Below are 15,348 nucleotides of genomic sequence, written 5' to 3' on the forward strand. Positions count from 1 at the left end.
AAGTGAGAAGTAGAGCTGACACTAGAAAGGCAGTATTTTAGGAAGGGGCTGGCATGTGGCAGAGGTGGTGGTGATGGCTGTGTTACTCTGAGTTTGCAGGTGGCATGAGCAGCTGCACCAGGAGAGTAGCTTGTGCTGCCACTGCCCTGCTGCCTTCCTGGGCACACCAGGGGAATGAGAGGGAAACCATCTGGTGGGAGCTGTGTTGGGGACACTGCTGGTGCCAGGCTGTTCGTGCCGGCAGTGGCTCTGCTGGCTGTGCCTCCCTCCACAACCAGCCAGCTTGAGCACAGCTGGGAAGTGTCGGGGCACATCACTGGTCCTAACTTCACTGCTGCCTGCCTGGCTTCCTTCCTCACCAGTGCAGCTGAACGTAAGGACTTAATCCCACATCCATTCATATGCACCAATAATTGCTTAAGGGACAGTGTTACGGCATAAATTAGTGGAAGTCATGTGGTCCCTTCATACACTAAGCTAATATTATTCTTAACTCCCAATTAACAGTTCCTTTCTTGTGCTCTAATCTTATTCTCCATATTTCCTTGGTTATACTGTAAGTGGTCCTTTCGAAACTGCTTGTCAACCCAACTGAAGCACAGATGATAAGTTGTCTAATGTCTTTTTGTGTACTATTTGACATTCTGTTCTTTTAAATAATTTATTAGCAGAGAAAATGCAATGAAAGTTTGGCTTCTTTCGGATGTTCATCTTGACAATTTATGATCTTTCACAAAATATTTATCTTATGTCCGGGAACAAAAATGAACCAAGAGACAGATTTGATATTGTATCAGTGGGTTCATTCCACTCTTACATGTTTTTCAGTAAAAGAGATTTGAATCCCAGCTACTTAAAGTTGAATCAGCTCAGATGAAATGTTAGGAAGCCTTAAGTTGTGAAGTCAGCATGAAAGAGCTGGAGTGCAGAGTCGGTGAGGGAGGTTACCACTGAAGCTGTCTGGAAGCTCAGTTTGTTACAAAGACTATGCAGTGTAACGTGTTTCATGTTTGTCCCTGATACTTCAATGTCTCAATCAGAACTCCCTACAGCCTATTTTAAAGGTATTGTGAATCTCTTATCAGTTGCTTTGAACATTTTCACAGTTATTTTGGTTTCTACAAAGCAATGTGAAAAGAGTAAGTTGTGATTTATCTGAGAGATATTTTGGGATAATTTATTTCCATGTTGCAAATAGAAATTCACATTCTGCAGAGTGACAAAGAGGCAAATTGTCCTCCCAACCACCTTTACATTACTCTGTCTTTACATATAATACACATCAATAACAATTGTTGCCTTATTTTTTTCTTTTTAATCCGACTCTTTAATTGAATTTTCAGTCTGTGGTTTGATTTCATCAAGATCAGGCTTTTGGAATTGCTGTGTTCCCTGGTTTTAGAGCTAAAAGGAAAAAACAAGTTGATTCTGCACCTAATTCACACCTGATGAAATATGTGGTTTAACATTGCATTCATTAAACTGAATCAAAGTTGTCTGTTGTGATGTATACCACGGTACTGGTGATGAGCATGCTGAATGGCTCTTGAGCTGTCTTGTGTCTGCAGAGAGCTGTCTGCACAGGAATTACTGTTATTCTTAAGAGAGGTTTTAAACTAGGGCAGCCTGGGTGTCAGGTTGGCCCTTATTCTCAGATACTTTGCTTTTGAAGTAGCAGTTTATCCCTTCACTAAGAGGAGTGTCATTTGCTGCCTCTCAGGGTGCTGTCGTGCTGTACTGGTGGCAATGACACATCACGGCAGCCAGCAGAGATTAAAATAGATTCTCCTCCCCATACTAGCCAGTGAGTGAATGCATAAGTTAAGGTAACACCTCATAGCTTTATCCTGGAAAGTCCTCTGGAATTCCAACACTGAGTGGAATTACAACCTTGCCTGGATGTAGCATAAGATCATGGATGATCTGGTTGACACTGATAAGCTCAGCAGTGAGCTGTTGAAGCACTAAACCAAGCTCTGCTGCCTTAGTAATACCACTGCTCTTTTACTTGCTGTACTGGGCATCTGCAGAGTGGTAATTTGACCCAGGCAGTTTTCATTGGTCTGCCTTTCCGGATCTCCTTAGTGTGTTGTCTTCAAACTCCCTCTCCCAAGTTCTTCCTCTGCTCACAGAGTGCAAAACCAGGGTGGATTTCTGAATGCACTGCTCAGCCAGGGAAAATGTGCCCAAGACCTGTTCAAGAAGTGTTCCTGCTTGTCCTTTGTGACAGAGTGTTTTGTGATGTGTCAGTTTGTCTAGCATAGAAGATAAGGTAAAGCACCTTTGAAAAATAGAGACTTTTAAAAAATGGATACTGTGTTAGGTTTGACAACGACAAAGCGGAATGTAAGCAGAATGTCTGCAGCTTCTGGAAACTCAGATAACTTCACGAATGAAATGAAATGTTGAAATTATTTTTCCTGCATGTATGTTTTATCATACCAAGAGGTTTCTTTCTCAACATAAAAACTCTGTATCTGGACACACTCTTATGTGTTTTGTATTTCTGGTTTTCCTCTTAAATGTATACCTATATCTTGGCAACCATACTCCATTTTTAAACAAAATATGTTTTATTGTCATTTTTGCAAAAGTTTTACCCAGCTTAGCCATCTGTAGTTCTCCTGTGCATGCCTTGTCACAGGATGCCATTCCTGTTCCTGCAGAGAAACCACATTCTGCGTCTTGTGTTTCAGACAAACCTCATTCTTCCATGAGCAGTCTCTTCCTGGTTGCTCACTGAAACTGATCACCACACCTGTCCACTTCTAAGATTTTTCCTTCAACATTCAGTGGTGACAGTGCAAAGAAAGAAATGCTAGGAGTAACACTGAGGGAGGTACAACAGCTGCCAATGCAGAAAATCCTGCCAATATTAATAAACAGAGCTCTTTATAAAATGTCCACTCTTTTTAGCAATTAATGCCAGCAGAAGATGTATCTTAAGGCAAAAAAACCCAACCCAAACCAAACCAGTATACCCCCCACTTCTCTCAAGCCTTTTATAGGTTCATAATTTTCCTCTGTTTCTATGCCAGATGGCTTAATTTGACTATCTTCAGATCCCAGAATTTTCCTTCTGGAAGAATTAGTTTATTAGTCCAGTTTACAGGTAGGATTGTTGAAGTTCCTCATTCTGTTTGTATTCACAGCCAAGAATAAGTTCCCAGGTTTTTTGCTCAGATATCCACGTTTGCACAGCATCGCTCTGCACGGTTTGTGGTGTGGATCAAACCCGGTTCATCTCCACACCACAAGAAGCCCATGGAGCAAAACACAGTGTCTCTGGCATCTTGTGGGACCACATTCCAGTAATCACAAGAGACAGATTCTCTGTGCACATAAATCATGCGTGCTCAACAAGAAAATTACTACTGCATACCAGTTTCCAAATCAGTCTTCCTAATAAGATAATAGCGTACTTGTATTTTCCACAGCATTGTGAGTTTGGGGCTTTTTAAGCTTTGAAGCCCAGCATTATGAATAAACCTTGAAATTATATACATTCCTATTTGTTTTCAATAATGTTTCCATAGGGAAAGGGTAGAGAGTGTTCTGTTAAAGCATTTATTGCTTTGATTTTTGATCCTTTGCTTGAACATGATCACTATTCATTTGGGTACAGCACCAGAAAGTACACAAATATTAAAAGAAACTTAACTTTCTTTCACTGTAACACTTTGAAAAGAAATAAAAATTACCTTTCATGCTCATTTCAAAACCTCAAGATATTTTTTGTGTTGGTTGAAAATTTGTTCAAATATATTGCATGGTCAAACTTGTGAATTTACAATTCTTTGTTTTTTGAAAGATTAAAAGTTTTAGAAACCTTGTATCTATCTTTTGGGTGAGACTTAGCTCTACTGGTGACAGCAGGATTTTTCAGCTCATATTTTTTCCTGTTTATGTAGGCATTTTTATGTTTATCCAACCATGAAATGTATATTAGCAGTGCTTCACACACCTGGGAAGGTAGATTATGTTTTTTGACTGGTAGGAAAAAGAAAATAAAACTGAGAGTTCTTGTTCACAAACCTCTACCAGAAAGTGCAATACCCATTCCAATTTCTTTTGTCTATGTATAAGGAATAAAGTTTGCTCAAGCAAAAGTTTTGGTTAACTTTCCTGTATTACTATTTGCCAGAAATAAGGATAGGTGTGATTTTCTTTTCCTTTGTGGATGGACTTTTACAGTACATCTGGGTTCATGCACCCTGTACTTTAGCTACTGAAGGCTTTGGATAGGGCAAGAAATGGTTTATCAGCTTCACTTTTAATTGATGGGGATGTTTTAAATTCTTCCTATCTCTTTTCTTTTTTTTTTTTTTAATTAATGAAAAGATAAAGTTATTAAGATTGCAACTTCAAGTGTTAAAACCAGTAAATATATGTGTGCTTCAACTTGTCCTTACATGTCACAACATGGCCCACTAATATCACACTATACCTGTATTCCACTGGGTGTTGCAGCATTCAATGAATAGGATAAAGGGTAATAACAAATTGGGACTTGTCAATAAACTGAGTTGGGATTCTCATATATTGACAACATAATGAGTGGCAGCATTGCTCATGACTGCTGAAATAAGGCACAGCGCCTCAGGGTTAATGGAACAGTGAAATGAAATTGTGAACCTGCACAAATACTGGTCTGAATGTCTTCCGGTGAAAAAGTTACATTTGACTCTTGAATTCTAATGTAGATTTGAGTTACCTTTGCTTGTGTGATGTTTGCATACAAAATGTGGATGTATCTGATAGACCTGTTTTATAAGCACTTGTTTTCATTTGGTTTGATATGGGACATAAAGTTGACTTCTTTATAAATGGCTGACATTTGTATACTTCTTGCACACTTTTTATAGGGAATGGAGCAGTTCAGATAAATACTTTTTTATTAAAGAAAATTACTTTGATCTGATACATGCCAAAACCTTAATTTGAAAGTCCTACTATCTGGAAACTAAAAGTACAACTTAAGATATCTGAAGTGAGCTATGCATTCTGAACTGCTGTTTTAATCCTTTATTGACTAGGTGGACAGTTTTGCTATTTTTAATAGGTTATGGACAAGTTTTCAGAGGGAGAGCAAAATGCCTTTTCTTGCTTTTTCAGGTATTTTTAGAAAATACCTGATTCTATCTGGTACTGGCAAGCAGACAATTTAGGATTAAAGAGTCATGAACTCTGTGTATGCACTATTGCCTTATAACCAAATGATAGGACACAGGCTGTAGAATTTCTGGTATGTAAAGATGCCTACTGCAGTAAACACTGTCTTCTTAAAAGTATTGGAGCAAGCTGAAAATTCCAGACCAAAAGAAAAAAGACATTAGAACACCTAATGGAATCTAAGGCAATAAATACTTACCTGGGAAGAAACAAACTTGTGAACTGGAACCTGAAAGCAGGTTATAGCGAGGTGGGTGTTGGTCTCTTCTCCCGTGGTACAAGTGATAGGACAAAAGGAAATGGTCTCAAGATGCACCAGGGGAGGTTTAGATTGGATATTAGGAAAAATTTCTTCAGTGAAAGGTTTGTCAAGTGTTGGAACAGGCTGCCCAGGGAGCCTGGTGAGTCACCATCTCTGGAGGTATTTAAAAGACGTGTTGATGTGGTGCTTAGGGACATGATTTAGTGGTGGACTTGACCGTGTTAGGTTTATGGTTGGAATTGATGACCGTTAAGGTCTTTTCCAACATAAATGATCCTAAGATTCTGTATTTCTATGGCTTAATACACTACAAATCTGAAGCATAACCTGAGTACACTGGGAACTTTCATTGTTGAATGAGCTAAGTCTATGTCAGATTGTCTGACTAAAACAAGTAGAAGAGCTGAAACATCTCTGAGTAATCCTTTATTACTGCATGAACAGGTTTTGGGTTTCCTTTTTAATTACTATTTTTTGTGGATGAATCAACTTTGTTCAGGAGGCCTTTTCCACCTTTGCTATTTTCTTCTGAATACTGGGGCTAAACAGTTCTATTTGTCAATGCTAGATTAACTTCAGATATTCTCTTCCCTCAGCTTCCCCATCTTCCATTTACACAGGAAACATCCTGAAAGAGAGTAAAGCCGAGCTTTAGTTGCTGGAACATAGCACAGATAGTGAGGCAGACTGTAGCAAGAAACAAAAGTGAAAAATCTAGACAGAACAGGTGAGTACCTGGAGAGTAAAAGGCTACTAGATAGATGCCATAAGGAAGGGTCCTGCAGAGGGGCTGAGCCAGAGAGAGCCAGGACAGGTCTGGCAGAACTCAGCAGGCAGGAGGACTAAACTGGAAGCTAGCATCTACATGTGTGTTCCCATTAATGAGGGAAGGGAACCAGGTTTTTGCAATTAACTGACTGATTTAATTTAAAGGGAGCCTCAGCTCCCTTTTCTCTAAGATATTGACAGGTGCATTTAATTACCTCACACAAGTAGTAATTAGTCTCTATTTCAGTGTTGGTTGCTGAGGTATTTGCTGCATATGACTATATTGTAGTGAGGTGAATTAAAAATGTGGATGCTCTGTTTTGCCGTGGTATAGATGGGTTTGTATCTATATTTGTTTCAGTGTATATTTTCTAGTTGAAGCATATTTTTGTACTTAAATTCTCATAATGAAAGCTGAAAATGAGGGCTTTTTGAAAGTTAATGGAACTGCACACTTCTAGTAGTTTTTCCTTGTATCACTCTAAAATCAAAGCATTGCAAAAACTAAAATTATTTCAGAATTGAGCTTTATAGAGAGCAATGGCCTAATGTCCATTTAGAAGAACTTTGAGTTACAGTAAATGACTAAAGCTGGAACTTGACTCATTTCAGGTCAGTATATGGAGATTAACGGGCTTGCTCAGAGTTTCCCTAGTAGAAAATAATATGCCAATTCAGGAAGCAGAAATCAAATACATCTATTCACCAATGGAGTTCTTCAGAGTCAGGAATTGATTTTAATGTCGGTTGCAATTCGTTGTGAAATTTTTGAGGCATTTCCCAACAGATGGGGCTTCAGTGATTTAGTTTTTGTTATGAACTGAAGTGCTTAGTTTTTCCTGGGTAGCACTTATTCACTGCTCTTGAGATTTGTTTCCTGCTGTTTTGAAGCATGTCCTGTCTTTTGCTTTGGCTGGAAATGTTGCTCAGTTGAGTGGTGATTTTCTGTGGGAAAAATGTAAGGAGAGAGTAGTGCAGGATAGACTTTCTGAAGTCTTGCAAACCTGTGGCACAGAGGTCTTCATGAGGGCTCTTAGTGACCAGAGGAAGCTTTATCTGCATGAAATATTTTTGTGTACATGTAGGTTTTACAGTTGACTTTACTAATTAGTCTGCAGAAATGTCTTTCATGAGTCACGCTTGTTCTTTTTGCTTCCAGTAAGACTTAACCTGCCCAGGAATAATTGTACTTCTTGATGTATTTGTAATACTTGATTAACTAGATGTTCAGAAGCTATAAAAAAACCTTACATTTCTATGCTTTCATAGGTTATTTATTTGATAGGTATTTTTTAAAATATAGCTTAACCTTTTCTGTTGAAAGTTGAATATGCAGGTCTTTGCTTTTGCAATTTAGTATGTAGCCCTTAGCTTTTGCATCAGAGTATTATTTTCTTCCATCTCCTTCATTGAATAATTGCTGGGAACCGTCAGTTTATAGGGATTCAATTAAGTAATTTGTTTCTCATAATTAAATAATGAACCACAGCAACCAACCAAGTAAACACACTCAGAAATTATGTCTGAAATATTTTTCCATAAGTCTGACACCAATCCAATGGTTGTATCTCAGGTAATAAAACTGATTTACTACATTAGATAATTTGATCAGTCCAACCCAGTCAAGGATGGCCATGATTGCTGCTAAAAGGGCTTAATTATGATGGCATATGTTGTCATTAAGGCTTTGTTGGTCATCCGTGGTTATTAAAAACACCACTTTTCTTTAAGCTATTGATTTCTTTATTGCAATGGTATTCCACAGAATGATAATACAATAAATTGGCCTTCTGATGCCATGAGATGAAATAGAAACTTAATATTTATTTCAGGAAGGAGAGAAGAAAGAACAATCTCGGTTTATGTTTCCAGTGGAGTAGCAAACACTTGATTTCAGCGTTTGTGTGAATGCATGAACATGCTCATGCCCATCAATAAATGGAGTAAATTGAATATCTAAAGTTTCTGTGGGGGAATTAGCAGGGGAAAGGCAGCTTATTTCTGACTGAACATTCTTACTTGTCATTGAGCATCCCTGTAATACAAAAGGCTGTTTCTGCCTCTCCTCCCAGATCTCAGTTGTTCTGCTCCAGCATAGTGGAGCAGGTCATCTTCCCTGTTACAAGCAAGTGCTCTTGTAGCTTCACCACTGAATGGCATTTCATGTGCATTTTTTATTTCATGAGGATGTTGGAACGAGGAAAGGTGGAGCCCTGACCTTCATTCTGCAAACCTTCTCTGGTTAGGGAAGGAAATGGGACCTGTGATGCATGAAAATGGGAGTTAATTTTCTGCCTTACAGACTGGCCTGTGTCCATATTGCTTTGCTTAGTCCCTGAAACAAGGACAAGGCCAAGCCCAATCCGACCCTTTTGCTATTTTCATTTTTTTCACATGCTTTGCAATAGTTCTGTACATCACTGTATTTACTTGAAGGGCTTACATCTTCAAACCGTTTGCTTTTCTTCTTGACTTTGCAAATAAGCTTCTGAAGAGGCAGAAACTGTCTGCGGCTTGTACACAGCAACTGCTTCCTATCCCATTCTACCCTCCACAACAGCAGAATTACTGAAAGATGAGCATTATGTTCAAGCATAGATTTACTGGTTCGACACACAGCTGTTTCAAAAGTGCACTATACTTCAAAGGAGCATAATATTATTTGAAATGTATGTTGCAAAATAGAGATGAAGCGAAACACATAGTTTGCTGCATATTTAAGGAATATGGTGCTTCTAACTACTGAAAGATGTTAGGGCTGGATTGTAATGCAGAAAGTATGAGAGTCTTTAGGGAGATGTTTTGACTCTTACAGAATGTGAGGAGTATCCATCAAGGACAAGTTTATAGAGAAGCATTTACATTAATCTGTGTGCACTTTGCTAGGGAAAAACACAGCCGTTCAAGGGTGAGGAAACACCCATGAGACCACTGATGAGATTATGCTATGAAAGGAGATTTTAGCAATGTTTCAGTTTATAACTGGATTATGTTGCTCAATTCAATGGTACATAAATAAAATCTTTTAGGAAAGCTGACACATTCATATCTTCCCAAAAGGACAGAGATGATGATGATGATAAAATACCATTAGAGTAGGTGAGTGTGGTTTTTGTTTTGTTTACTGTCATCTGTGGAATGATGCAACACAGAAATAAATAAGATTTTTAAGTCACACATGAAAGATTTAGCTGCAGTGTTTTGTGAGAACACCTGAAGTGTGAATTCTCACAAAGTGAGGACACTGCTCCATGTTTCTGCAGGCAATACTCTGAATAATGAATGAATTTAATAAGATTAATTTAGACATGGGGTGGAGTTGTATGATTATTGGTTATTGACTGTAATTTATGCTTCAGTAAGGTTTTAAAATTCTCTGTTGCTGCAGGTGAAAGATTATTTTGGGTTTTGATCAGATCTGAAAACCTTTCTGAGATTTTTGCTGACTCATCCACTCTATACGAAAATTTGTTGTGTGCCTCAAATGTTTAGTGAAATATTTTCTTCCAAAAAGAAAAATATTTTGAAATAAATCATACATAAAAAATGTCTTACAGACTGTCTTAAAAAGACTTAAATCTTACTTTAAAATTATCCTGGTGGAATAGTATTTTTCTTGTCATGTTTTTTGAGAGTAAGATGATAACTGATACTTATTATTCCGTAGGACTGACAAATAACAATCAATCTGTGATTTCCTTTGATAGATTTTTATTACGTTCAGAGCAAGAATCCTGCTCAGTGGCTGTAGCTACAATTTAATCAGAAGAGAATATAAATTTGCTGCTTTGACAGCCTAATGATGTAGAAAACTCTGAGGAAGAAGTAATCAATAAAGAGGTAGATGCTTACTGATCATACCCTTCCTCAAAGGAAAATCTTACCTGTACTGCATAAGTTATGCTTTGATTTTAATGGTGCAACAGATACCTTAAATGCTAAGTAACACAACTTGTCTATTAAAAAAACCCCAAACCTTTAACCATGTAAATAAATTTTTACTTTGTATTATATATATAATGGAAGGAATTGCCCATGCCCTTGAACTATCAGTGATGTAGTCAAAATGCTATATCACTCATTTGTGTAGTTTGTGTTGTAATAAAATAGATGTTTTCTGTAAAGATACTACTTCTTTATTTTTCATTCTTTTTTTTTTTAAATTGAAATGCAAAGCTAGATTTTCCTGGCCTTTTCCTATAAGGACTAATATTCTTGCAGCTAATTTCAGCTGCTTTCGACTGCATCAGAGGCCTGAAATTTTTTTTGAAATAAAACTGTCTTACTGATTTTATAGTTAATTTGCCCATTGAACGTGTAAGAGGAGTATGGTGAATACTTTATCTCATGGTGTTTTTTTCAAGAAAGTGTTCAGGTCTGCCCCAAACAGAAAAAGGAAGACCTTGACTTCCAGTTTCTTGGAGACCTTTTTCATCCTTTTTTCCACTTGGAAACAAAGGAGTGTCCTTTTGAGAATGACAGTGTTATTGCTAGAATGAAGTCAAGCAGAAATAAATAAAAAGTCTGAGAGAGTCCGTAGCTCTTGTCAATGTAATAGGAATTTGAGGAATTGCAGGTGGTGTAAGTAACCGGTAAGATCTGCATCTCATAAGTATTACCAGAGACCAGCTAGGAATACAGCTACAAACACCAGTCACTTGGCTGAAAGGTTAAATCAATGAACAGTACTGTCAGTGCCCTTTTTGTTGGCTTATCAAGAAAAATACACTCTGTCAAATACAAAACCGAAAACATATTTGTAGGCATTTTGTGTTAGGCACCATCTGGACTATATGTGATTTTAGGATTGCATTAACACAGTACTTGGGGTTTTACAACTTCAGAATGATGGAAATCTAATCCACAATTTAAGGTAAGGCAGCAAAGAGGCCTTTACTGTTTCAGAAGCAACATAATTTATTGGTTCTCCCTTAGCTAAATCTGTTCTTACTTCAGAAATTGTACAGTTCCTACCACAAGTACTTTTGTATATAGTATTAAATGTGTAAACCTAATAACATCTTTTTTGTAACTACTTATTTTGACTCCATGAGGTATTTGGATGTCTAGATCAAGACCTCCTCTCAGACTCAGTGTATGGTAAGTGTAGATTTCTGCAGCAATTCGAAGCACCTAAATTAGACTCATCCTTAACAAGCTCTGAAGAAATCTCTCTGTATCTGTTGATTTTGTAAGGAAGCTTACGGTCTGTAATGATCTTGCCTAAGCATTTAGTACACTTAATGTTTGGTGATGTGAATACTCTTGTATGCTTTCTTGAAGTGCTGCTTAACTGATCCAACACAGCAGATTAGGGTTTGACACCTGAAGATAAATTTTGAGTGTGAGTAGGCTAGAAAGGTATCTGTTCACCTCATCTGTAGAGGTTGTCCCATAATAAGCACTTCTTTAAAGCACACCGTGATTTCATGTGTCACAACAATTCAGGGATTTTATATGAGAATAAAGTAAATGTCATTACAACTGTGATTTGACAAATTGTCTGTAAAATAAATCAATAAATGTTGTATTAGAAAGGGTATAATATTAAAAAAGGTGAAAAACAGTACAAAAAGGGAGAAAACTCAACCATATTTTTTTCCCTGTTTGAAAAGCAATGTATTCGTACTTACAGCAAGCTTAAAATGTTTTAAACACAAGTCAGGTTTTAATACAACCAAAAAAGAATAGCACCAGGAACAATTGGACATACAAGCCAGACTAAAAGAAAGAATGGAAACCTCCAAGTGTGGAGGACACGCTGATGGAGTTGGTTAAGTAACCAATTGCTGGGTATCATCATGTCAAGCAAAACCCACCAGGCAGTGTTCCAATCTAATCGGTCAGCCTATGAATAGGTTCTTTGCCGGAATCATACAATATAATTAAAGTTTAGGAAAGATGTTTCAATCTGTGTCTCCTTGAATAGGGATAATTCTAATTTGAGAAGGTGCTTAACCTTCAAATTTGAATGCATGCATTTTTTCAAGACAACCATAAGTCCAATTAAAACCCACAAAACTGAAAAAAAAAATCCCAAACAATACTTTTTTTTAAAATTTGCATGAACACCCATATGTACGCATGACAGGTTCAATTTGATTGTGCCAAATGATGATAACATTGCTACTAGTACTGGGAAAAAGTAGAACTCTGTTCTGTCTACCTGTCTTGTAAATTGCTCACTCCCTGGTAATGCCAGTGACATTTCTGGTGCTACTATAGGAAGAAATTAAATTTCCTGAAATATTTTGATGACAGTAGCCCTAGCTTCTCTGAGCTTCATTACCTCTGAAAATCTGCTGCCTGTGTTTTGCACACAGTACCTCAAGCACAAACCCTTGCTGTGTGCATGTTCATGTCGATTGCTGGAAGGATGTTGTCATAAACACGGTGCTGAAGGGCTTCCTATGCTTCCTCTTCAGTGTTTCACCTAGAGTGGGCATGCTAAGGGATATGACAATTTAAAGTCAAATATAGATTGCTTCTGGTTAATGCAGAAAAGAACACTGTTCCACTGATATTTTTTAGCTCTTTGAGCATATGATTGGCTCAGCAGAATCAGACTAGGCTATCTAAGCAAACTCAATCTCCTTCCTGCTGAATGTCATTACTCTGGCAAAGTCTGTGGGTGCCACATCCTTTCATGTATTTGCAATGGGTAACTAATCAGTTTTATGTGCTCCCAGTCTATGGGAATAAGATATGTAATGTACCCTCTCATACCTGCTAACTCCCATCCAATTTTGTGGGCACAAAGGTTCCCAAATGTTTGCATGGTTTATCACGTTTCCATCCAGACTGCTGTTTGGGCCACCTGCCATTTCCTGGCAGATATATTCCAGGGGAATTGGAGCAACTGACTCCAGAGGGATGTCTTCGTTTATGGAGCTTTTAGTAAAGGTTAGCAGCTGGAAACAAGGAAGAAAAAACCAGAGCAGAATAATTTTACTTATTGGTAAAATGAAATAATGAAGAAATTTATGGAGAAATTTATGGATCGTGTGGTCTTGGCTCACCATGCAAGAAAACCTCTCACCATTTCCCAGCAGTTAATTTCTTTCAATGTACTATTCTGCTTACACAGGTGAAAGAAGAAAAGCAGAGCTCTTGTGCTCGTGCCTATCCAGAGATTTTGTATTGAGTAGAAAAGGTTCTTGCCTTTAGAGAAGTTGAGGGCCAAGACTGGAGTACCCAAGTTGGTGAAGTACTGCTGTTAGGCAAGACTGAGATGTGTCCAGGGTCACTCAGCCTGCCCTGCTTCCACCACCACATGTGCTGGCAGTAATAGCCTCTATTGGATTGAGGTGCTGACCAGAGTTTTGTTACCTAGTTGAAACTGCTGTTGAAGCCAGACCTGGTTTTGGACTGGGAACCTGTTCTGGAAGATGGACTGTTTTTAACAGGAGACTTTGCTGAATGTTGAAAACCAAGATCTTTTTTACCAAGTGGGCCTATAGGACCCTTTTCTTTTAAGAAATTGTTCTGATTAATTAATTACTTGGTTTTCAGTGAGGATTTCCAAAAGAAGTCTTTTCAGGCTCAGTTGGAGATTGAGGTACGTACTTAGCCTTAAATGTGAAAAAAATTCTACTAAATTATTGATTTGTAACTGTTACTGAGATCTTAACCTAAAATAGCTTTATGAAAAGGCTGTGTTCAGACTCCAAAGAAGCCTGTATTTGTAAAATATTTTAATATTAAATATTGATTAAACTAATAAAAGTAATCATTAAGTTTCAATATTACTCAATATTAAATAAAAGGTATATTAATAATGTATCTTCTGTAGTTAATTTTTATTTCATTTAATACATGAGGGTTGTGTATGTAGCTAAGTGTGTTTGAAGTGACCTGAAATGGTTTCTGCTAAAGATGCTCACTTGAGTTTGTGGGTTCCCTGTGGTGGTGGTTTAAGTTAGACTGTTATGTTCATCAGTGTGGTAGGAGGACATGGAGAAAAAAAGATTGTTTTGTGAAGACTTGTAAAATCAGTTCTGACTGACAAAACTGATTTGGAGTGGGAGGACTCAAGGAAATGAGACTGGAAGAGAGGAGCACTTCTTCCTTTCAATTAAGGCACCAAGAGCAATTTTCCTAAAACTCAGCAAACCAAGAAGCAAAAAATGTCATACTAACTCCCACATTTCCATAAGGGAAGGTATGCCTTACAAGAGCATTTATATTTATTTATATTTGTATACTAATTTTTGGAGTTCGATGAATAGATAGAAATACACTCTAGAAATTCTGATCAATTATGATATAGAGATTACTGCATTTATAATTCCTTTTCCTTTTATTTATCTAGTTTATTTTTTATTATGTTGACTAGTTGTCAGTGTAATTTTGTACAAGTGATTTGATATCCATGTTCCTCACTTTCTTGACTGATTTCAAGTTAGAAAAATATTATTTCCCCATTTTATAAGCCATTCAGTGTTAAATAAGGAATGTAACAGATTCTAGTCTTGTGGCTATCATGGTCATATACATACCTTGTTATAGCTGTGCTCCACAGGAAAATATGAGACTATTTCAGTATTCTCTGTATTTTTGAATTGGAAAGAAATGCAGGTACTGCATTATCAGAGTAATGGAAATTGACATAATACTTAGTTTTATGTGTTAGACATTTGTGTTTAATGTCTTTGCTTGACTGTCTCAGAAAAGCAGAATTTGGAGCAGAAGCCATAGAGAAATTTCTGCAGTGTTGACAGTATGTCTAGAATTTTTGTTCAGCCCTGTGTTTGCTTAATAAAGATGTGTTTGTGCATGTACTTCTCTCTATATAGATGCATCTATAAATACAATTTAAATATGTGTCAGAATATATTCTATAACAATAAAAGTATTTAAACGAAATTAACCTGTATTCCTGTCAATGAAAATATAATAAACTGTACAGCTACAGCAGGCACCAAGTAATAATAATATTCAATTTTCTATGCTCTTTGCATTTTAAGAAACATTTTTCATGTTCCTTTTTGGGTTGTTTCATGGTTTAGAATTGTAGATCAGTTCTTATGTTATATTTAGCTTTCCTTATTCTTGGGTTTCACTTTTATGTAAGAAAGCAACTGTGTCAACCTAGGTTCACTTTATTAAATATTGCCATTACTGAGGAATAGCTTGCTTTCCCATCA

At 37.1% G+C, this 15,348-nt stretch overlaps 1 protein-coding gene and 2 long non-coding RNA genes across 6 annotated transcripts in view; 2 read left to right on the forward strand and 1 right to left on the reverse strand.

Annotated features, from left to right (window-relative positions):
• The window catches only part of SNTG1 (syntrophin gamma 1), a 325,066-nt gene that overhangs the window by 19,472 nt on the left and 290,246 nt on the right, over window positions 1-15,348 (forward strand). The window lies entirely within an intron of this gene.
• On the reverse strand, window positions 5,846-6,319 carry LOC138105909 (uncharacterized). The gene is made up of 2 exons (XR_011148787.1): window positions 6,170-6,319; window positions 5,846-6,062 (listed from the first exon to the last, which is right to left on the reverse strand). It is a non-coding gene; the product is annotated as an uncharacterized lncRNA (long non-coding RNA).
• LOC138105910 (uncharacterized) lies at window positions 6,445-13,899 on the forward strand. Of its 2 annotated transcripts, XR_011148789.1 has the most exons (4): window positions 6,445-6,540; window positions 9,910-10,042; window positions 11,257-11,302; window positions 13,290-13,899. It is a non-coding gene; the product is annotated as an uncharacterized lncRNA (long non-coding RNA). The 2 variants fall into 2 exon arrangements; XR_011148788.1 differs by lacking the exon at window positions 11,257-11,302.

This window comes from Aphelocoma coerulescens, chromosome 2, assembly GCF_041296385.1.
Source record: "Aphelocoma coerulescens isolate FSJ_1873_10779 chromosome 2, UR_Acoe_1.0, whole genome shotgun sequence".
NCBI classification, from domain to species: Eukaryota; Metazoa; Chordata; class Aves; order Passeriformes; family Corvidae; genus Aphelocoma; species Aphelocoma coerulescens.